The sequence below is a fragment of the Bubalus kerabau genome, chromosome 4, assembly GCF_029407905.1.
Source record: "Bubalus kerabau isolate K-KA32 ecotype Philippines breed swamp buffalo chromosome 4, PCC_UOA_SB_1v2, whole genome shotgun sequence".
NCBI classification, from domain to species: Eukaryota; Metazoa; Chordata; class Mammalia; order Artiodactyla; family Bovidae; genus Bubalus; species Bubalus kerabau.
The window spans coordinates 174,846,137-174,869,620 of NC_073627.1; the positions used below are offsets into that span (position 1 = coordinate 174,846,137).

A 23,484-nucleotide genomic window follows, 5' to 3' on the forward strand; every position below is an offset into this window, starting at 1 on the left:
GTTTCTTCATCTTGGCTGCAATGAACACTGAGGTGCATGTATCTTTTTAAATTAGGGTTTTCTCTAGATACATGCTTAGGAGTGGGATTGCCGGATCGTATGATAGTTCTAATTTTAGTTTTGTAAGGAAGCTCCATACTATTATCCATAGTGGATTTACCAATTTACACTTCCACCTGACTCCTGTCCAGCACTTATTGTTTGTAAACATTTTGATGATGGTCTTTCTGACTTCTGTGAAGTGATATCTTATTGTAGTTTTGATTTGTAGTTCTCTAATTATTAGCAATGTTGAGCATCTTTTCCTGTGCCTGTTGGCCATCTGTATGTCTTCTTTGGAGAAATGTCTATTTATGTCTTCTGCCCATTTTTTGATTGGGCTTTTTTTTTTTTTATCTGAACTACATAAGCTATTTGTAAGTTTTGCATATTACTCTCTTGTGGGTCACATGGTTTGCAATTTTTTTTTCCCCCTAGTAAAGTACTGCTCAAAATTCTCCAAGCCAGGCTTCAGCAATATGTGAACCGTGAACTTCCTGATATTCAAGCTGGTTTTAGAAAAGGCAGAGGAACCAGAGATTAAACTGCCAATATCCACTGGATCATGGAAAAAGCAAGAGAGTTCCAGAAAAACATCTATTTCTGCTTTATTGACTATGCCAAAGCCTTTGACTGTGTGGATCACAATAAACTGTGGACAATTCTGAAAGAGATGGAAATACCGGACCACCTGATCTGCCTCTTGAGAAATCTGTATGCAGGTCAGGAAGCAACAGTTAGAACTAGACATGAAACAACAGACTGGTTCCAAATAGGAAAAGGAGTACGTTAAGGCTGTATATTGTCACCCTGCTTATTTAACTTCTATTCAGAGTACATCATGAGAAACACTGGGCTGGAAGAAGCACAAGCTGGAATCAAGATTGCTGGGAGAAATATCAATAACCTCAGATATGCAGATGACACCACCCTTATGGCAGAAAGTGAAGAGGAACTAAAAAGCCTCTTGATGAAAGTGAAAGAGGAGAGTGAAAAAGTTGGCTTAAAGCTCAACATTCAGAAAACGAAGATCATGGCATCTGGTCTCATCACTTCATGGCAAATAGATGGGGAAACAGTGGAAACAGTGTCAGACTTTATTTTTCTGGGGTACAAAATCACTGCAGATGGTGACTGCAGCCATGAAATTAAAAGACGCTTACCCCTTGGATGGAGAAGGAAATGGCAACCCACTCCAGTGTTCTTGCCTGGAGAATCCCAGGGACAGGGAAGCCTGGTGGGCTGCTGCCTATGGGGTCGCACAGAGTCAGACACGACTGAAGTGACATAGCAGCAGCAGCACTCCTTGGAAGTAAAGTTATGATCAACCTAGATAGCATATTGAAAAGCAGAGATATTACTTTGCCAACAAAGATCCGTCTCATCAAGGCTATGGTTTTTCCAGTGGTCATGTATGAATGTGAGAGTTGAACTGTGAAGAAGGCTGAACGCTGAAGAATTGATGCTTTTGAATTGTGGTGTTGGAGAAGACTCTTGAGAGTCCCTTGGACTGCAAGGAGATCCAACCAGTCCATCCTAAAGGAGATCAGTCCTGGGTGTTCATTGGAAGGACTGATGCTAAAGCTGAAACTCCAGTACTTTGGCCACCTCATGCAAAGAGTTGACTCATTGGAAAAGACCCTGATGCTCGGGGGGATTGGGGGCAGGAGGAGAAGGGGACAACAGAGGATGAGATGGCTAGATGGCATCACTGACTTGATGGACATGAGTTTGGGTAAATTCCGGGAGTTGGTGATGGACAGGGAGGCCTGGTGTGCTGTGATTCATGGGGTCGCAAAGAGCTGGACACGACTGAGCAACTGAACTGAACTGAAGGTAACCAACCCATTTGGTTTCTCTGAGACTGTCCAGGTTTTAGCTCTGAAAGTCTTTATCCTGGAAAACTTCTCAGAGACAGTTGTTTATAGCACATACTGATTGAACTCTAAGCTATAATCAGAAATAGCTGATCTATATATTTCATCCAATTCACAGTTGGGAGAGTCACAGATCAAAGTTCTTCAAATGTACTGGAAAGATACATTTTCAGTAATTGAATTGAACATCCATTGTTTCATTAAAGTTAATTACAACCTAAAAATGTAATTCCTCAGTCTTAGTAGCTTTTTGATGTTCAAATAATGGCTACTACATTGGGCAATGCAGTTATCTCCATTTTAAAAAAATTACACATCAAATAAGCTATGTCTTCTGGAAATTTACTCTCCTAAACTTTTCAAGTGCCATCCTGGAACTGAGCAATGGGATTTCTTATTGTATTGTATATATTACTGAGCAGTATTATACATTAATACACAGCATGTTACAGAGATGTGAGCACTGCTTTAAAGATGTAATAGTATGCATTGTAATTTTATGAAGTTTTGACTTAAGGAGCATCCATTTGAAAAGAAAAATGGATGAAATGTGGTGACAAAGGCAGAAATATAAAGCATCAGTAAATGTAAGTTGTGGGGGAGGTAAGTAAAATAAAGCATGTGGATATTCATTCATTCTATAATGGAATAACCAACAGTAAGCCAGGTCTCTTGGCTCTGTGATGAGAATGCTAAAGACAAAACTTAGTGTTTTGTTTTGTTTTGTTCTTTCCCCATCTGGTCTGACTTCACACTTCTTGCAATATCATGGTCTGACTTCACACCTCTTGCAGTATCATGCAGTATCCTATCAGAGCCTTCAGAGACCCACAGTTACTCTGAACACATAGCGATACTGCATTAATTATAACAACAACAGCAATATACCAATCTGTAGCTGGGATTGAAACAGATGAATTCTAAAGGATAAGAACTAGGGTAGATCTAAGCCAAACGCTTCTGGTATCAAGTTAATGGTAATGGTGGCTTAGAAAGGGAACAGATAAGGTAGGAGTTGAATTCTCTGTGGAAATGGGAAGTATAGAGTTACAGCTGCAGGAAACTGGGAACCTTCTGTGCTGCTGCTAAGTCGCTTCAGTCGTGTCTGACTCTTTGCAACCCCATGGACTGTAGCCCACCAGGCTCCTCTGTCCATGGGATTCTCCAGGCAAGAATACTGGAGTGGGTTACCATGCCCTTCCCCAGGGGGGAACCTTCTGTGCTACACATAAAGTAGGGGCCCTGAAACAATGCTCAATCTATGTAATTAGGGGACAAAGATCTTACTGTAAGTCAAGTAAAGTGGCAGGAGAGCTCATCTTCTGCCTGTGCTCACAGAGGGAAAAGCAAATGCATCTACAATGAGAATTTGGAAAACCCAGCATGTGCCATGCATGCATTTGGGTCAGAATATATGCTATTCACATGGAACAGGGATCACAAGGAGGGAAATAATGCAAAAAAGCACTCTTAAGACCATAAACCTCATGGTTTTGGCAGAAGCAAATAAAAGAAACCACGCTGTGAAGATGCTTCCAAAACCTAGAGGACATGTGCCTCCCATTGACAGAGGGGATAGACTGTGGCGGAAAGACCACCACGAAAAATAAACACATAATCCAAAAATACAAATTACTGGAGGAAATGATCTACTACGTGGGAGATCAACAGAAACAACAAAGCATAAAATTAATACCCCAAGACACTGAAATTACAGAACATAAAAAAGAGGCTATCAAATAAATACATTTTAAATGATTAAAGAGAACATGGATGGAAACAAATTAAAATAGAACAAGAACTTATCAAAATGAATAATTAGAATTTAAAAATGGATATTGTACAAGAAAAATATGTATATAATTTTAACTTTTAACAAATGTCAATGTCTGGGCCCAACAGATTAGCCGTAGCTGGAGAGAGAAGTAAAGACCTAGAAGATTAAAAAAAGATCACGTTACTGAGATGGAAGTGCAGCAACAATAAACAGATATGAGTAAAGAAAAAAGAGGTGAAGAGTTTGGACTAGAAACTTAGAAGTTTCAATATTTCATACTGGGGATATATTACTAATATTCTGAAGCAGTATGTGGCACATAGAAAGTACTCTAGAAATATTTGCTGAAAGGATGAATTAATGAATGAATAGAAATCCCTGAAAGAGAAGAGAGATGCTAAGTGCCTAAAGAGTGAAAATTAAAGAGATAATAGCTGTGAACTTTTCAGAACTGGAGAGAGTTAAAGCTCAACATTCAGAAAACGAAGATCATGGCATCTGGTCCCATCACTTCATGGCAAATAGATGGGGAAACAGTGGAAACAGTGTCAGACTTTATTTTGGGGGCTCCAAAATCACTGCAGATGGTGACTGCAGCCATGAAATTAAAAGACGCTTACTCCTTGGAAGGAAAGTTATGACCAACCTAGATAGCATATTGAAAAGCAGAGACATTACTTTGCCAACAAAGGTCCATCTAGTCAAGGCTGTGGTTTTTCCAGTGGTTATGTATGGATGTGAGAGTTGGACTGTGAAGAAGGCTGAGAGTCGAAGAATTGATGCTTTTGAACTGTGGTGTTGGAGAAGACTCTTGAGAGTCTTTTGACTCTTTTGATGCTTTTGAACTGTGGTGTTGGAGAAGACTCTTGAGAGTCCCTTGGACTGCAAGGAGATCCAACCAGTCCATTCTGAAGGAGATCAGCCCTGGGATTTCTTTGGAAGGAATGATGCTAAAGCTGAAATTCCAGTACTTTGGCCACCTCATGTGAAGAGTTGACTCATTGGAAAAGACTCTGATGCTGAGAAAGATTGGGGGCAGGAGGAAAAGGGGATGACAGAGGATAAGATGGCTGGATGGCATCATTGACTCGATGGATGTGAGTCTGAGTGAACTCCGTGAGTTGGTGATGGACAGGGAGGCCTAGTGTGCTGCGATTCATGGGATTGCAAAGAGTCGGACACAACTGAGTGACTGAACTGAACTGAAAGAGGAAAAATCATAATAAACATACACTTAAAAACCATAGACACAGTAAAAATCTTATAAAGCAAACAAAGGGAAAAATAATATCAAAAACAGAAGCTAAATGTTTGGTAGAATTAGCACCAACAATAGAGGCTAGAATTAAATAATACACAACATTCCAAACAATAATAATTTTAAGCCAATTATTCTATAAGACCTCAATGTTATTCAAGATTGGTAATAAATTGAATATAATTTCAGTAAATACTGAAGGCTTACAAAACATAACAAGAAAAATGCTGCTAAAGGTTCTGTTTCAGAAAGCAGCAAATTGTATGTAGAAGGAATTAGAAATGCACATGAAATAATAATTACTTGATACATTGGTAAATCTAAATAAACAAACAAATAATATTAACTAATTTGAAGTAATGAGAAATAAGGTGAAAACAAAGTATTCCAAAACAATAATATGAAAGATGAGGGTGAAAGATATTCCCATTTGAATGCAGAGTTCCAACGAATATGAAGGAGAGGTAAGAAAGCCTTCCTCAGTGATCAGTGCACAGAAATAGAGGAAAACAATAGAATGGCAAAGGTTAGACATCTCTTCAAGAAAATTAGAGATACCAAGGGAACATTTCATGCAAAGATGGGCTCAATAAAGGACAGAAATTGTATGGACCTAACAGAAGCAGAAGATATTAGGAGGTGGCAAGAATACACAGAGGACTGTTCAGAAAAACAATCTTCACAACCCAGATAATCACAATGGTGGGATCACTCACCTAGAGCCAAACATCTTGGAATGTGAAGTCAAGTGGGCCTTAGGAAGATCACTACGAACAAAACTAGTGGAGATGATGGAATTCCAGGTGAGTTATTTCAAATTGTAAAAGACGATGCTGTGAAAGTGCTGTACTCAATATGCCAGCAAATTTGGAAAACTTAGCAGTGGCCACAGGACTGGAAAAGGTCAGTTTTCATTCCAATCCCAAAGAAAGGCAAAAAGAATGATCACACTACCACACAATTGCACTCATCTCACACGCTAGTAAAGTAATGTTCAAAATTCTCCAAGCCAGGCTTCAGCAATACGTGAACCGTGAAATTTCAGATGTTCAAGCTGGTTTTAGAAAAGGCAGAGGAACCAGAGATCAAATTGAAAACATCTGCTGGATCATCGAAAAAGCAAGAGAGTTCCAGAAAAACATCTATTTCTGTTTTATTGGCTATGCCAAAGCCTTTGACTGTGTGCATCACAATAAACTGTGGAAAATTCTGAAAGAGATGGGAATATCAGAGCACCTGACCTGCCTCTTGAGAAACCTATATGCAGGTCAGGAAGCAACAGTTAGAACTGGACATGAACAACAGACTGGTTCCAAATAGGAAAAGGAGTACATCAGGGCTTTATATTGTCACCCTGCTTATTTAACTTCTATGCAGAGTACATCATGACAAACACTGGGCTGGAAGAAGCACAAGCTGGAATCAAGATTGGGAGAAATACCAATAACCTCAGATATACAGATGACACCACCCTTATGGCAGAAAGCGAAGAGGAACTAAAAAGCCTCTTGATGAAAGTGAAAGAGGAGAGTGAAAAAGTTGGCTTAAAGTTCAACATTCAAAAAACGAAGATCATGGCATCTGGTCCCATCACTTTGTGGCAAATAGATGCGGAAACAGTGGAAACAGTGTCAGACTTTATTTTTCTGGGCTCCAAAATCACTGCAGATGGTTATTGCAGCCATGAAATTAAAAGACGCTTACTCCTTGGAAGGAAAGTTATGACCAACCTAGACAGCATATTGTAAAGCAGAGACATTACTTTGCCAACAAAGGTCCATCTCATCAAGGTTATGGTTTTTCCAGTAGTCATGTATAGATGTGAGAGATGGACTATAAACAAAGCTGAGCACCAAAGAATTGATGCTTTTGAACTGTGGTGTTGGAGAAGACTCTTGAGAGTCCCTTGGACTGCAAGGAGATCCAACCAGTCCATCCTAAAGGAGATCAGTCCTGGGTGTTCATTGGAAGGACTGATATTGAGGCTGAAACTCCAATAGTTTGGCCACCTGATACGAAGAGCTGACTCATTTGAAAAGATTCTGATGCTGGGAAAGATTGAGGGCAGGAGGAGAAGGGGACGACAGAGGATGAGATGGTTGGATGGCAGCACCGACTCAATGGAGATGAACTTGAGTGAACTCCGGGAGTTGGTGATGGACAGGGAGGCCTGGTGTGCTGTTATTCATGGGGTCACAAAGAGTCAGACATGACTGAGCTGATAAACAAAGTAAAATGTTCTAGGTTCTTTGAATCATTTGGTGAAAGTTTAAAGAAACACTGATAAGACTAGTGCTATATATGCATCTTAAATTTTAAAAGTAAATTATAAAAAATAAATCTGCTGTACAGATAGTACTGGATTTGCCAAAAGGTTTGTTCATTTTTCCCATAAGATGGTTCTAGTAGCATTTAGTTATTTTTAACTTCATTCAAAGTGATTTTTTTTAGATTATATTGTGATAGCTATGATGTCAGCATGCATTCAAAAACATTAACACAGTTGGTGGATTTCTATATAGCCATTTTAATATTGAAGATGGATGAGAAAAAGCAATATTTTTGTCATAGTATGCTTTATTATTTCAAGAAAGGTAAAAATGCAAGTGAAACACAAAAGATTTTTGCAGTGTATAGAAAAGGTGCTGTGACTGATTGAATTTGTCCAAAGCATTTTGTGAAGTTTCTTGTGAGTGATTTCTTGTTGGATGATGCTCCACAGTTGGGTAGACCAGTTGAACATGATAGCAATAAAATTGAGACATTAGTTGAGAAAAATCAACAGTATACCATGTGGGAGATAGAAGACATACTAAAAATATCCAAATCAAGCACTCAGAATCATTTGCACCAGGCTTGGTTATGCTCAAAATTCTCCAAGCCAGGCTTCAGCAATACATGAACCGTGAATTTCCAGATGTTCAAGCTGGTTTTAGAAAAGGCAAAGGAAGCAGAAATCAAATTGCCCACATCCACTGGATCATGGAAAAAGCAAGAGAGTTCCAGAAAAAACATCTATTTCTGCTTTATTGACTATGCCAAAGCCTTTGACTGTGTGGATCACAATAAACTGTGGAAAATTCTGAAAGAAATGGGAATACCAGACCACCTGACCTGCCTTTTGAGAAACCTATATGCAGGTCAGGAAGCAACAGTTAGAACTTGACATGAACAACAGACTGGTTCCAAAAAGGAAAAGGAATACATCAAAGCTGTATATTGTCACCTTGCTTATTTAACTTCTATGCAGAGTACATCATGAGAAATGCTGGGCTGGAGGAAGCACAAGCTGGAATCAAGATTGCAGGGAGAAATATCAATAACCTCAGTTACGCAGATGACATCACCCTTATGGCAGAAAGTGAAGAGGAACTAAAAAGCCTCTTGATGAAAGTGGAGAGTGAAAAAGTTGGCTTAAAGTTCAACATTCAGAAAACGAAGATCATGGCATCTGGTCCCATCACTTCATGGCAAATAGATGGGGAAACAGTGGAAACAGTGTCAGACTTTATATTTTTGGGCTCCAAAATCACTGCAGATGGTGATTGCAGCCATGAAATTAAAAGATGCTTACTTCTTGGAAAGAAAGTTATGACTAACCCAGGTAGCATATTGAAAAGCAGAGACATTCCTTTGCCAACAAAGGTCCATCTAGTCAAGGCTATGGTTTTTCCAGTGGTCATGTATGGATGTGAGAGTTGGACGGTGAAGAAGGCTGAGTGCCGAAGAATTGATGCTTTTGAACTGTGGTGTTGGAGAAGACTCTTGAGAGTCCCTTGGACTGCAAGGAGATCCAACCAGTCCATTCTGAAGGAGATCAGCCCTGGGATTTCTTTGGAAGGAATGATGCTAAAGCTGAAACTCCAGTACTTTGGCCACCTCATGCGAAGAGTTGACTCACTGGAAAAGACTCTGATGCTGGGAGGGATTGGGGGCAGGAGGAGAAGGGGACGACAGAGGATGAGATGGCTGGATGGCATCACTGACTTGATGGACGTCAGTCTGAGTGAACTCCGTGAGTTGGTGATGGACAGGGAGGCCTGGCATGCTGTGATTCATGGGGTCACAAAGAGTCAGACATGACTGAGCAACTGAACTGAACTGGTTATGTCTGATGTGTTGACTCCACATAAATTAAATGAAACAAAAACCTTCTTGACCATATTTCCACATGCAGTTCTCTACTGAAACAATGCAAATATTCCATTTTTAAAACAGATTGTGACAGGAGATAAAAAGTGGGGACTGTACAATAACATGAAACAAAAGAGATCACTGGGCAAGTGAAGTGAACCACCACCAACTGCACCAAAGTCCAATCTTCATCCCAAGAAGTTGATGTTTTGTACATGGTGGGAGTGGAAAGGAGTCCTCTAGTAAGAACTGCTTCCAGAAAAACCAAACAATGAGTTCCAACAACTACTGCTTCCAATTTGACTGAAAGTAGCACTCGATGAAAAGTGTCCAGAGTTAGTCAACAGAAAATGCATAATCTTCCATCAGCATAAGGCCATGTGTCTCTTTGATGACCAGGCAAAAAGTGTGATAGCCTGGTTGGGAAGTTCAGATTCATCCACCATATTCACCAGATGTTGTACCTTTGAATTTCTATTTATTTTGGTCATTACAAAATTCTCTTAGTGGAAAAAAATTTTCAGTTCTCTCGAAGGCTGTAAAAGGCACTTGGAATAGTTCTTTGTGCAAAAAGATAAAAAGTTTTGTGAAGATAGAATTATGGAGTTGCCTGAAAAATGGCAGAATGTTGGGACAAAATAGTGAATATACTGTTCAATGAAGTTCTTGGTGAAAATGAAAAATTTGGCTTTTATTTTTGTTTAAAAATCAATATGTATGCATACATATAGTATATATGTACTTTCACACATATACACCTTCAAAATTATTAGAGGAAATTAAAGAGAATAGACAGAATTTCATCAATCCAAATGAAGGCAGGAAACAGAAGAAAAACAAAGGAAACACATATAGTAGAACAAATACTACTATAAGTACATAGGAGAATAACAGATATGAAGTCAGTAATCACCATTAAAAAACGTCACAGGGTCAATCAGGAAACTCAGACAAGTTTCAGAGCTGTGTCTGCATCTTGAAGAATTTGGCATTTGTTTCATTTCAGATTCTATATAATCCCCAGTGTATTTGGCCAAACAGTCTCCCCTTGATCTTTTTTAAATCCCAGGTGTAATTTAAGGAAAAGCTGAATCTCTAGATTTAATTCACCAAATGTGATTTTCTATAGGATACTTGATAGCTTTTAAAAACAAACATTAAAATGATTTTTTTTCTCTCCTTTCAAACACCAGAAGGTTATAGTTATTAGATTTTGGTTTAAAGAATAGAAACCCTCAATTCTGAGAATTCTAAGTATAGATAAAAACATATTTGAGCTTTGTAGACTGAGATACATATATGCTATCTGCATTTGGATGTGTTTTATTCTCCATCATTCCCAGTCGACCCCACCCCACCCTTGCCAATTCTGTCTTCAGTTTACAAACAAACAAAACAATGATACTCTTGAACAGTGAAAACTAATTACAAGTAACATTATTTTAGATCCATGGTTGGTAAAGATTTGTGCTTTAGAAAGTTTTTGTATTCTTTTGTGTCTCATAAAAGTTTCTGAGTTAGAATTGTTATTTAGAATTTGTGCTCTAAACTATTTTTCCTATTTAAACTTTGAAATTGACTTTTTTCCCCTGCATAGTCTTTTATTAATTTGTTGGGGAGATAAGATATTCAGGAACTTCATACCAAGGTCCTATTTCAGAAAACAGTGGTAACTTAAACAAAATAGTTTTAGATTTATAGGAAAAAATAAAAGATAATACAGAGAGCTGGTGTATATCATTGTCTATTTTCTCCTATTGACATATTTTGTTACTAGGATGCATTTGTCACAAGTAAGAAACTTAGTTGGTACCTGACTATTAATTAAATTCTTCCCTTTATTTAGATTTCATCAGTTTTCTTTAATATCCTTTTCCTGTTTGAGAATTCCATCCAGGATACCACATCATGTTTAGTTGGCAAGTCTCTCTAGATGACTCTGTCCTGAGACGATTTTTCAGACTTTCCTTGTTTATGATGACCTTGACAGTTTTGAGGAATACCACTCAGGCATTTTATGGAATGTCCCTCCGTGTGGATTTGTCTGATGTTTTTCTCAGGGCTGAACTGGGGTTTGGGGTATGGGAGAGGAGGACCTCAGAGATGAAGGGCCATTCTCATCACATCACATCAAGGGTGCATGCTGACAACATGATTTATAACTGAGGGTGTTAACCTCGATGACCCAGCATGCATAGTGTTTCCCAGGTTGGAAATGGATTACTTTTCAACAAACTCCTCTTTCTTATTCAGAGAGGCTTTGGGGCAGAGGTTTGTGATGTCTGATCTTGGTTCACAGAATATAAATTGTTAATCCTGATCCTGCCATCAATTTCCTGTGTCACTTTGCTTCTTCAGGTCTCAGCTGTCATCTACGGGGTTTAGAGAAAACACCAAAATATCTTAGATTCTATGTTCTCACCTTTTCTATAAATTTTATTTATCTTTAATTGGAGGATAATTGCTTTACAACTTTGTGTTGATTTCTGCCATTATTTTTATCCCATTTTGTCAGAGTCCTGGTAGAAAGAAAGATGGGTTATTTGAGGAGAATATGATAAAGTATTGACAGAGGTGTGGGTGGGGTAGAGGGGAAAGCCAAGATTTAGCACAGTGCTCTGGGTCCTATGCCAGCAGGGCACCTACATCACACCTAGAACTGAACGAAGGGAGGACAGAGCGCTTCTGGGGTCCATGAGACACAGATGCTCACACCACAGGGGAAGGTGCCAGAAAGGAGCTGTGCCATCGTCCAGAGGACACAGCCAGCCTACGACAAAGCTGTAAGAAGGGAGGAACCAACTCCCTGATTTTATGCTGCTCTCTCCCTCTAATCTGGATGAATGTAACCTAAAGCTAGAAGGCAAGGAAGCCCAAAGAGGTAAGACACATGGGGCACAGGAAAGGGTGGGGAATAGTAGAAAGTGTACCTGTATCTGGATGACCAAACCAAAGACAGGTTTATTGAACACTGTGAGTTACAGCCAAATCAACTCAGCCCAGCATGTAACATGCCCAGCGGAATTCAATAGTTTACAATAACTATCACTTAAGTATGCAGAGACAAAGGACCCAATGAATTTGCAAACAGCCCATGCTTATTATGTATTATAGTTGTAATGATTGCAATTTGCTGTTTAGTTTTCAATCATCTCAGACAAGAGGTGTGATTTCTCTTCCCTATCAAAATTTGAAATACATGCAAACAATTCCAGTGGTCTATTTCTCCGGCTAGATAGTCCAAGTTTCTTCCAGATGAGGTGGAAAATTAGATCAGGTTACGCTAAAGAGTCACCCAAGTCTAGAATCTGTAATTCCATGTGAATACAAACCACTTCCTTGGAAAGATTTATATCCCTAAGATTCATTAATGTTGCACTCAGAATTAACATAAGGAGAAGAAGAAATGAACAGAGGTTTTGAGGGACTGGATTAAAAAATAGAAGTTTAATACCTGTATCAGGGCAATATCAATCAAAATGGCAAAGGGGAAACTTAAGTCCCCCTTGTGAGTCAGGAAACTCAAAATTGCAGTAGATAGGCAAGTGTCCATTGCGTAGAAATGACTCCACCTTAAATATAATTCTAGGCACAGAAAAGCTATAGGTGAAAGAAACAGCAAAAGTTGTTTTACATTTGACAAAGCTTTAATATTTCTTATATCACTTACATCATTGTAATATAGACATTATTAGGCCCATCTCAATGATGAGGAAAAAGAAGCTCATGCATGAAGCACCTGGACCAAACTCACAGCGTTCTAGTACAGGGCCAGACATACATTTGACACTCAGCAAACAAATCTGAAGGAGTAAAGTTTAATTAGCTTAAGTGCTGAGCTAATCTAGAAAGGACTGACCACCACGCGCTACCTTCTGGCACAATTGCTGGGCACAGGGAGAAGTCAGCCAGGGTTCCTCTTCCATGTTCAAGCCAAAGAGGCTCATGTGAACCCCTGAATGAAAATAACTCTTATATTCACTAATGACTATAACTCTTTCTATTACTTAATAAATGGGATGAATAAGAGAGTTCTTATGAAGCCAGATAGCATTTGCAAATGGGCTAGTGTGACTTGACGGATGGATCTGGAACCCGATGCCAAGAACAGAGTTGCTGAAACCTGCAGCTGTCTGCAGAAACTGACTTCCGAGCCATTTCTCTTTCTTTGGAGGGTGATAATCTGGGCTTTTTAACTGATTAGCGAATCTAAAAGGTGCTCTTGTTTTCTTAGTTGTGTATAAGAATCAGGCACCTGCTGGAAATTCAGCAGGCCTTTTCTTTCTCCGCCTACCTAGCTGTAGTTTCCCTCTTTACTTTGAGCACCGTCAAGCAGTCATGAGACCTAAGAGATTAGAAGGACTGACTTAGAAAATAGGATCTCTGTTTCTGCTGGGAGCTAGAAAAATGAGAAAAAGTCAGAGCAGAACTATTTTTACAAGCTGCACATTGTTTATACTGCTGAGCATTTTTTAAAGGATTTTGAGTATTTTAAGGAAAGATTGGATGTTTTAACTACTATACCATGGTGGGTACAATGGAAAAAAACCTTGATTTGGAGTTAGACAGTCCTAGGTTTGGTTTTGAACATATCACTTTTTTTTTTTTTTTTTAAGCTTTGGGCAGTTTTCTTTGTAACTTCTCTATGTCTTATATGAGAAAGAAAATATGTTTTAAAATGTACCCTTTAGTTCAGTGGTTCTCAATCTTGACTGCTCATTAGAATCTCCTGGGGAGCTTTAAAAAACACAGATGCACGAGTCAATTAAATGCTTATATGTGGGACAAAGGTATTAAAAAACACTACCCGAATGTAGATTAAGAGTAAGGGTAGACAACTAGTGCTTAACCAATCGGAATGAAATGGTCAGTTTTTCAGGGACATAGAAAATTGCAAAGTTTACTCTAAACCCCCGTGAATGGAGAAGTTGAAACCCAGAAAGATTCCTAAGTTTATATAAAATCACTCAATTTAGATTTCAGGTCTTCTGAAATCTGGGTCATAATATTTTCTAAAATATTATAAACTTGGCCTGAGTTGCTCATAAGCTACCCAGATCAGAAAACAGGGTTTGAGACACCTACACCTTTAATAATAATAATAATAATAAACAATACAAGAGGCAGCTTGGCAATGAGGTTATCCTCGACAATGCCTGCAGTCTGATCACCAACATATCAAACCTTGGATTTGGCTTAAACCAAGAGTCATAGTCTCTCTTGTCCACTGAATTTAGGCAGGCAACGGACCTAGAACAAGACAGGACAGGGAGATGGGAGCCAGGATGAAGCGGAGGGTCTGCTTTTTGAATTCAAATATTTAACAGATTTCAGAACAAGTTGATGACCTGAATTCCCCCTTGTAATGTGCTGGCTTACATACCTCAGCTTCAGACTCCACCAGTGTATCACACTGGATGCTAGATTGTAGGAAGAACTTGACAGCATGATATGGTTCAGAGTCTTGTCTTTCATCTGATATTGTTGCATCATCTGTTTTCTAGATCCAAAGAAACCAGAGGCTGGAGAGACTGAGTATTGGTCCAAGCTCTCAAGGTGAAGAGTGAGAACCAGGACAGAAGCCTTAGTAGTCCCCACCTCACGCTCTTCTGGGCATTGTCAGAGCCCAAGACCTGGAGTTAGACGAGAGAGCAGTTCAAATCCTGGTGACACACATCCAAGCTGGGAAGCTATGAGTTACTTTCTCTTTACTAAGTCTTTTTTTTTTTTTTCACTATAAAAATGAGAATGATAAAACTAGTTACCTCATAATTGTAATATGGGGATTCAATAAAGTAATGCGTGTTAAATGTTTAGCTCAGTGCCAAGTGGAGTTTTTCGTGGTTTAACTAGTTTTTTGTTATCATGGTTTCTGTTTTGCTGTGCAGTATCACCTCCCATTCTGAAGAATGAACGTTCAGAGTTCTTGATGTTTTTAAGGACCAGATAGTTTTAAACTGGTGTTCTCTTCCTGCAGGGGTAGTCTCTTTGCCACCCACAAGCCAATATGCTTGAGTTCACTCAACTGAGAGTTTCGTATGCAGTACATTCTAACCCACAGCTTGGTGTCTGGAACTAGGGTATCATAGCTTCAGGGTTGACTGGTGTGTGGCTGAGGCCAGGGATTTGCTCTATGGACTCCCTTCCGTCTCCTATTCAGGAGGGGCAGTGCAGTGGTAAACAGGAGCAAGTCTTTGGTCTGCATGAGAAGGAGAAGTGTACTTATTGGACTAAGGAGAGATGATGGGACCAGCAGAGCGGAAGCTGGGGGCAGTGGGCTCCACCCCGTCCAGTTCACGCAGCTCCTTGGAGAAGGGTGAGGTTGGGGAGGGCGGGAGGAGGAGTCTGGTCTCCTTGGCCACTCACCCAATTCCATGTTAGATTGTATCCATGAGGGGGAGAAAAAGTGCTTTTAAGAAAAAAAAAAAAATAGCATCAGAAGCTTGAGAATGTTCAGACCTCCTAGACCCTGGAAACAATGACATCCTTTCCCCATAGCCTGAGCGAGAGGACTTTGGCCTGGAAAACTGGCTCATTTCCTTTCCATTGCTGTCTCCAGTGTCTTGTCCAGGCCTCATCCCATCTGTCATCATCCTGCAGACATACAGAAGGGCATGTATGTGTGGAGTGATGGGGTGGACACGTTTTCCAAGCCTCCAGGGCACCCCAGACTATGTTACAAGAGGATACTCTTAGTGTTTCTAAGCTGGATGAGGCTTCCAAGGTCCCTGAGACTTGGACTTGAAAGAAAACCCCGATTGCCCATTCATTGGCTCCCCTCTCCTTGGGGGGGCGGGGGTGGAGGATAAGCACTCCCTGCCCCTGGCCGTCTGCTGGCCCGGCTGCTGTGTTGAGACCATCACGCAGCCGCCTGCTTGTCCCCAGTGCCGTCCTTGTTGAGAACCACAAGGTGGCATTGCAGATTCAAGTGAAGCCACAAACCTTCCTGCTCCAGGTGAGGCTCCGGCGCTCCACACCTGGGAGTCAAGAGAACATCTGTCCCCATCTGCTCATTCTACAGATGGTCACGCTGAGGCTCAGAGACGAGGTGTAACCTGCTTGGAGAGTTACGGCACAGAACAGAAGTCTCCCAAAACTGCTCAGGCAGGGAGATGCTTGACCCAGTGTTAGGTACCGAGATAATGAAATGTGTCCCTTCAATTTAGTGAAGTGTAAAATACATCCATGTGATTTCTAAATGAATAAATAACTTCCTCGATTCGAGTGGGTACAAGAAATTAGAGCATAAATGCCTCAAGGGCTTCACTTGCCACATTTAAGATCCTGGAACCAGCGTTCAGAGTATTGATTTATGGTCCCTAATACGTGTTAGGTTCTCTCCTCTTTATGGCTTTTTCATCTTCAGACAAGATTTCTAGAAGTGAATGGGGCAACATTTGCTTTCCCCTTGATCTCTCATCGATTCAGTTAACACATGGTTACTGAGACCCTCCCAGATCCGCAGGCTGGGCTGTGCACCTGCCGGGAGCCTGGCCTTGGGCTTGGCAGTGAGGAGGTGCCCTGCTCTTGTGGATTTGCTGTTGCCTTGCACCCTGACTTAAGGGGTTTGAACAGGGATGTTTTGAATTTCTTCCTCCTTTATCCAATTTTGGTTTCTCCCCAGAATTTGGGGTCCAAGCTTTGTTTCTGATTCTTGGGGAAGCAAGGTAGTCTCTGAAGTCCAATGGCAGAGTCCATTCCCCTGGACAAGACCTGCAGCATCACTTCTGATATGTTACATGGGGATGACCCCTCATTCTCTCACTCTTTGAGGCACCTTGAGAAAATCATTTTTTCTTTCGGTCTCAGGTTCCCTGTGTCTAAAATTTGCTCAAAGCTGAATATGCTATGCTATAGTTCTACATCATCAAAAGCCCTCCCCTCATGAAACTTGTTAGCAATTGAAACTTCTCCCCCACTGCTTCTGCTTGGGTTCCTTTTCACCAAAACATTGGCTGTCCAATGAGGGGTCCCTGATGACTGAATCTGGAATGTGTATTCTTTGGAAAGCTCTGAGGTTGGGACTTGAGGGAAAAAGAAATGCCATCATGCTGTTTTAGAAAAATTCTCTTCCATCAGAGGAAAAAGATCAGTGATTCTCAGGAGGAAAAATGAAAAAACATATCATATACCCAGAGGAAGCTTTGTTGCTGTTGTGTATTTTAATGCTCATGTAAACCAAAGGATCCTGCTTGGGACCCTGCATGTCTTAGAGTGATGTTCAAGGGGAGACAAGAACTGGTGATGTTCAAGAGTAGATCAGATTTTCTAATCCAAAATTTAATAATCCCTACAGGTAAAAATCTCATAGTGTGAAAACTCACCCAGGTTGGAAAGGGTACTAAATTAAATGGTCCATTTATAGATGTGAGTACAGCATCCTTCCTTCTTTGGACTACACTCTAGGTTAGGTCTCTCCAGACTGCAGGGAGTTTTGCTGACTGGGTCCCCATGCTGCCTGTCATCCCCACCCCACCTTCTGCTCTCCTAGTTTAGAGTATTTTCCATTCTTTCACTCGTTCTTCACATGACACTGTTTCCAGGCACAAATCCATCTAACTCCAGGGTCCCCAGGTCCTTTCTGAAGCCTGATGGCCAGCACTGCGTGGTCCCCTGTGAAAGCCCCCACGCAACGTTTTGCGCCGTTTCCTGTGCTAAGCAGGGCAGCAGGGAGATGAGGGACATCTGGCCTGTGTCTTTGAAGAGCTCATCGTACAAAACAAAGGTATCATGTATCTGTAAACACAGAAAACAGAAACAAAAAGCAAGAGGCTTAAAGTAGTTTTCCATGGATGGGACAGAAGATGGCCCATATAACAGACATGGAGCTCTTAGCACATCATTTGTATGGTCAAATTTCTGGATGTTCTTACTCTGTTCCTAATATTTCATTAAAATGGGTGTCTGCATTTATTGCCAATGAGTGTGACCCATATGAATATTAAAGAGCTCTGTTCCCAGAGGAGAGGCTAGTTACATCCTTCCTTTTGTCTGCATCCTTTTCTTTTTGGTAAGTTAGGGATGGCTCAGTAGTGGGAGCAGAAAATTTGCTTCTTTTATCCCTTTCTTTTGTATGAATTGACACAGCTGGGACTCAGGGAGGAAACGGTGCTTGCCCTCAGCCCAGGATGGACCAACATGCTGGATTCTTCTTGTAGAGGAACTTACCTTTGCAACGATGTTTGTTTCTTTTTGCGCTGATTGCACTTGTGAGATGGTTAGACTGAGAAAAGCAGCGCCCTAGAGACGGTGTGAATGCTCCTGCTTCATGACGGGCTATCTTTGGTGGCAGAATCCTGCTGCTGGCTCTTCAAGGCTTTGGTGGAGGGGAGAATAATTCCTCAGCTAATTCAGAGGCCCTGGGCTTTTCTTGTAACTCGAACGGAGCCCACTCTTTACTGTAGGTTTGTAGGAGATACTGCCAGTTGCAGAGGAAGGCTACAGGCATCTTCTTGATTCCTCCTTGTGACAGTCCTGCAAGGCAAGGGGAATATCCGTTTATACCCACAGAGACTGAACCTATGTGACTGTAGGAGCTAAGTGCCAATCAATGCAAGAAAGATCAGGCAGAGAAGCAGAGGCTGTAGCTAAACTCAGAATTTTTTACCTCAGAGCTTCGATAAGACTTCATGTCCTATATCTGCCTCCAGGACAGGCCCCGTTGTGCATGACATTACTATTAGCAAAGCTCTAGTCACATAAACACAGCTCATTTATTCCTCACAACCACGATATGGGGTTGAGATGGCTGTCCTTGATTTTCTTCCCTTTATGTGTAGGAGAAATTGGACAACTGTATAAAATTGAAGGGTGCAGTACTGTGTGAGTGTGTGTGAGTGTGAGTGTGTGTGTGAGTGTGTGTGAGTGTGTGTGTGTGTGTGTGTGAGTGTGTGTGTGTGTGTGAGTGTGTGTGTGTGTGTATGTGTATGTGTGTGTGTGTGTGTATGTGTGTGTGAGTGTGTGTGTGTGTGTGTGTGTGTGTGTGTGGTGCATGGGGGGCAGTGTTTAATCAACACAACTCTCCTTCCCACCTCAAGTTCTAGAAAACACAGTGGAGTAAACAATTAGGGTGAACCCAGTTCCCTCTGTTCCTCAGTGAAAATTTCCCTTCACAAAAGATGTTCCCAAAGCTTTGTCAGATCTAAAATGTTTAAACAAAATTTACATTATTTTCAATGTATTCTATATCCCCTGAGTAAAAATTGGGATTATGTGGTTTGTAAAGATGTTAAATATGCAAATCAAAGTTTGACTCCCTCAGTTAACTATAATTTATGTTTGTTGGTAATTTACAATTGAACAAGTGCTTTTGAATATATTTAATACTTTTGAAAACATTTAATTTAAGACTTCCAGGAATCATACAAGGTAGATATTATCTCCACTGTACAAGATGTGCTAACTGAGGCATAGAGGTGATCATAAACTTCCCAGCCACTTGGTGACAGATGTCAGTCACCTGTCACTTGATTCAAAATGTCATATCCAAGTTCTTGGAATTTTCCATAAGGGGCAACTGCCATCTTTTGTTCTTCTGTCCCTGGAAAAAACTCCTTCTGTTGGCTGTTACTGTCTCAATAGTTTACTTCAAGCAAGTTCTTAATTAAAAGAAAAACACATCATATTGCTGGCGATGGGACACAACATAAGTGAGAAAGGGCACTTTATTCATTCTATCAGCTCAACTTGTTGCTTGTACATGTAAAAATTACAGATGACAGTTTATCTGTGAGTTTGACACCCTGACTCATAAACAACCCTCTCGGGTTTTGCTGAAACAGTAGGAGCAATGAGTGTTGAATTGCTGGACAGGTAAATAGTTGGGGTGAGACCATTAGAGTTATCAGCTTAAGGAACATTCACTCCACTCAGCAGGCAGGGCTCCCAGATTTGTCAGAAACGTATGAAAGTCTGTGTGTGGATGGCATCAGACCCTGGAATTGGAATAAACTCTTTGAAAAAATATATGAAAATCACCAAAGCATCTCATCCGGTATAGTTTGATAGATTCAATAGCATGATATAATTAGATGGGGCCTTAACCATCATCAAATTCAAACATTCCTAGAAAGGGAAATGATTTGCCTAGGATCCCATAGCAGGTTAGTTGTAAGGCTGGATCTCTTGATTCCTAAGGATGACCCTCTCCTTGAGTTACTAAGTGGAGATGTACTGAACCCCATCACATTTTGGTGTTAAGGATAAAACAAAATTAAGTTGTGGACTGCAGTCCAGCTCAAGAAGAAAACAGGGCAGTAAATAGAATTACAGTACATCCCACAGAGTCTATAATAATATAGAATGATAATAATAGCTAACCCATTGTAAGTGGAATATCTTATATGGGCCTCAGTACTTGGAACGACCCCAAAAGTGGGTGTATTCTTGTTTTAAAGATGTGAAAGTAATCATCTATACAGATATTGAGTATTTATTGTCCAGTATATATACTGGACAATATTATGTTCAGTAATATATACTCATAATAAATATATTACAAGTGGAGTAAATCATGGAGTAATATATATACTCATAATATATACTCGTAATAAAATTACAAGTATATCAGAAACTTTGGATAACCAGAGGAAGAGAAATAACTATATTGACTTAGGAGAAAGGAGTAAGTGACACCTGAACTGAGTTTTCAAGGAAAGCTAGTACTGAGGCAGATGAAGCAGGGAAAAGGATACTAGAGACTGTGCATTCGTGTAAAAATTATTTGACGGTGACTGTAATAAGGTTAAGGGGCATACTGTTAAACATTAGAGCAAGGGCTAAAGAAAATAAAGTGAGTGATATGATGTAGCCGATATTGGAGACGAAAGGTAATCCTAAAAGTTACTCATTTGCTCCATGATAAGGCAGAAAAGGAAAAAAAAAGTGAAGAGCACCTTAGATTCCAACATGATAGACTTAAACCCAAACATATCAATAGTTACATTAAACATGAATGATTTAAAGATAAAAACACTCCAATAAAAAATCAGAGATCATCCATTATAACATGTCAGATTCAACCAAAATTGCTGACTACAAGTCCTGTGAGTTTCTTTAGCAAGTAACACTTTAAGTTATTTTTAAAAAACATACAGGCTGAAAAGTAAAAGTACAAAAGTTAAAAGTATAAATAAAATGTATAGAAATATATACAGAGCAAACACTGACTATAAGAAAATCAAAATGGCTATGTTAATATTAGTCAAAATAGACATTAGAAAAATGGAAATTCTAGAGATAAAGAAGGATGCTTCATCATGGCAGGCAAGTCAGTTAATCTAGAAGACTTAACAATCCTAAATGTGCATTCATATAATAATAGAGTTTTAAAGTATACTAGATCAATAGATAAAAATGGAGAAGCATACAAATCCATGTTGGAGACTATAACATTCCTTTTTTAGTAACTGATAGAACATGTAGACAGAAAATCAGTAAGAGCATAGAAAACTCAAGCAACACTATTAACAATCATTCTAATTGGCATTTATAGACAACTCCACCCAACAACAGCAGAAAACACATTCTTTTCATGTGTACATAGACGTTCACCAAGATAAGCCATTTACTGGACAATAAAAAAGCATCAATACCTTTTAAATGACTGGATAAAAACCAAGGGTAGCATTTAGATCTGTTCTTATCTTTTCCAGAAACTGATCATATCTGCATTATGTCAGTAGAATTAATAAATTAATATTATTGCAATTCAAGCCTGTTATTCTGTTAACTCATTGTGTGACTTTTGGCAAGTTTCTCTGTATGTCTAAACCTCGATTTTTCCAAAATTATTTGGTATTAACTAGCAATGTTTTCTTAAATTATTCTCTACTTTTTGTTTATGAATCCAGCCCCTTACACAATGCCTGTCATGTAGAAGGACATCTTGATAAATATTTGTCCAAAAAATACTACAAAAATGAATGGGTGATTATTCTGATTGAAGAGATGTTTGATGGACTCTGCTTCATTTCATCCTTTACTTTTCTGACATTAAAATATGCCTTCTTTCCAAAATGCAATAGACTAGGGATTAGAATTCTTGGTCCTTACATAAATACTTATCCCTTGTTAATTTATTGTGAACTCTAATGGATATGCAATTCAAGTGCAGTTTTCAGTTCGTGCTTTATGGAGTTACAGTCTGATGTCTTTAGGTAAATGGCAGTAATATAAATGTTTGTTGGAGCAGTATATAAGAAATGTGCTGACCTATATGCTATAGAGAATATAAGTAATGTTTGTGAAATGACAGGTAACAATAATGGAACTCTAACATTTTCAGACTAACAAATTTTACACCTAACAAATTCATTTGTCTCAAGCTATGTAGTATATATTACAAAGTCCATTTTGCTATTGAAAGCATGAATTCCATAATAATGGTTAAAGTATCACTAACAGTGTACCAGTTGTTTTAGGAAGAATAGTAAAATGTTATGACTTTGCAACTATTTTTTAAACCCAAATGATTATTTTTATTAATAACTGACATTCTTTTTGATAAAACAACCTTGTAATATACATAAATTTTTACTATTTAAGCAAAACCTGATACTGTAATATTCTGTCCACCTAAGTAAACTAAAAAATTTAAAGGTCAAACTTATATACAGGGTTCATACTATAAAGAGAAATGTAGGTGGGCCTTGGAGAAAGACGATTGGACCTCTGGACCACCACTCTGTTTTGAAAAGCCAATGCAGACCTGAGATAACGTTCTCCCCTAGGTGGACCGACTGCAAAGCCCACCTTACCTGAGTGGATGGCGTGGCAGGCAGAGCACAGGGCTTGGCGAGGGAGGGAGAGTTCACTGTTTTATGCACTTAGGCTACTTGCGACTGTTTTTGACCTATTCTTAGGGTGAAGAATATGTAACTCAGCATTCTTCAAAGTAAATTCTGCAAAACCATAGTCACTTGGGCTGTAAATGTTATAAGGAAAGAAGGAAGGCAAGAAGAGCAGTTCTTTTAAAGTTTTGGAAACACTGACTTAAATACTCAGGATGTTAGAGATCTTGAAGTATGTTAATGTGCATTATAAATTTCAAAATGATAAAGAGAGGGGAGCATCTTATAAAGGACTGACTTCCCAAACATTTTACCATGATTATCAGTGTCCTGTGGCTGCAGCAAATTACCACAAGGGTAGGGCTCACAGCAATAGGAAATTATTCTCGCACAATTCTGGCATATACAAGTTTAAAAGCAATGTATCAGCAGAGCCAGCTTCCTATGGAACCTGTAGGGGAGAGTCCGTTCTCTGCTTCCTCCAGCTTCTGGTGGCTGTTGGTATTCTCTGGTGTGTGGCAACATCACTCCAATCATGCTTTCTGGTCCATTGCTGCTTCCTTTGTCTTTGTTGACTGTCGCCCTGACTTACTCGTATTAAGGATATTG

General features: G+C 39.6%; 1 long non-coding RNA gene across 8 annotated transcripts in view; it reads left to right on the forward strand.

Annotated features, from left to right (window-relative positions):
• LOC129650701 (uncharacterized) overlaps positions 1-14,898 on the forward strand; it is a 56,119-nt gene extending 41,221 nt beyond the window's left edge. For all 8 annotated transcript variants that reach the window (XR_008713949.1, XR_008713948.1, XR_008713947.1 and 5 more), the window contains one exon: positions 14,590-14,898. This is a non-coding gene — a long non-coding RNA (uncharacterized LOC129650701). The remainder of the gene's footprint in view (positions 1-14,589) is intronic.
• Positions 14,899-23,484: the final 8,586 nt, after the last annotated feature.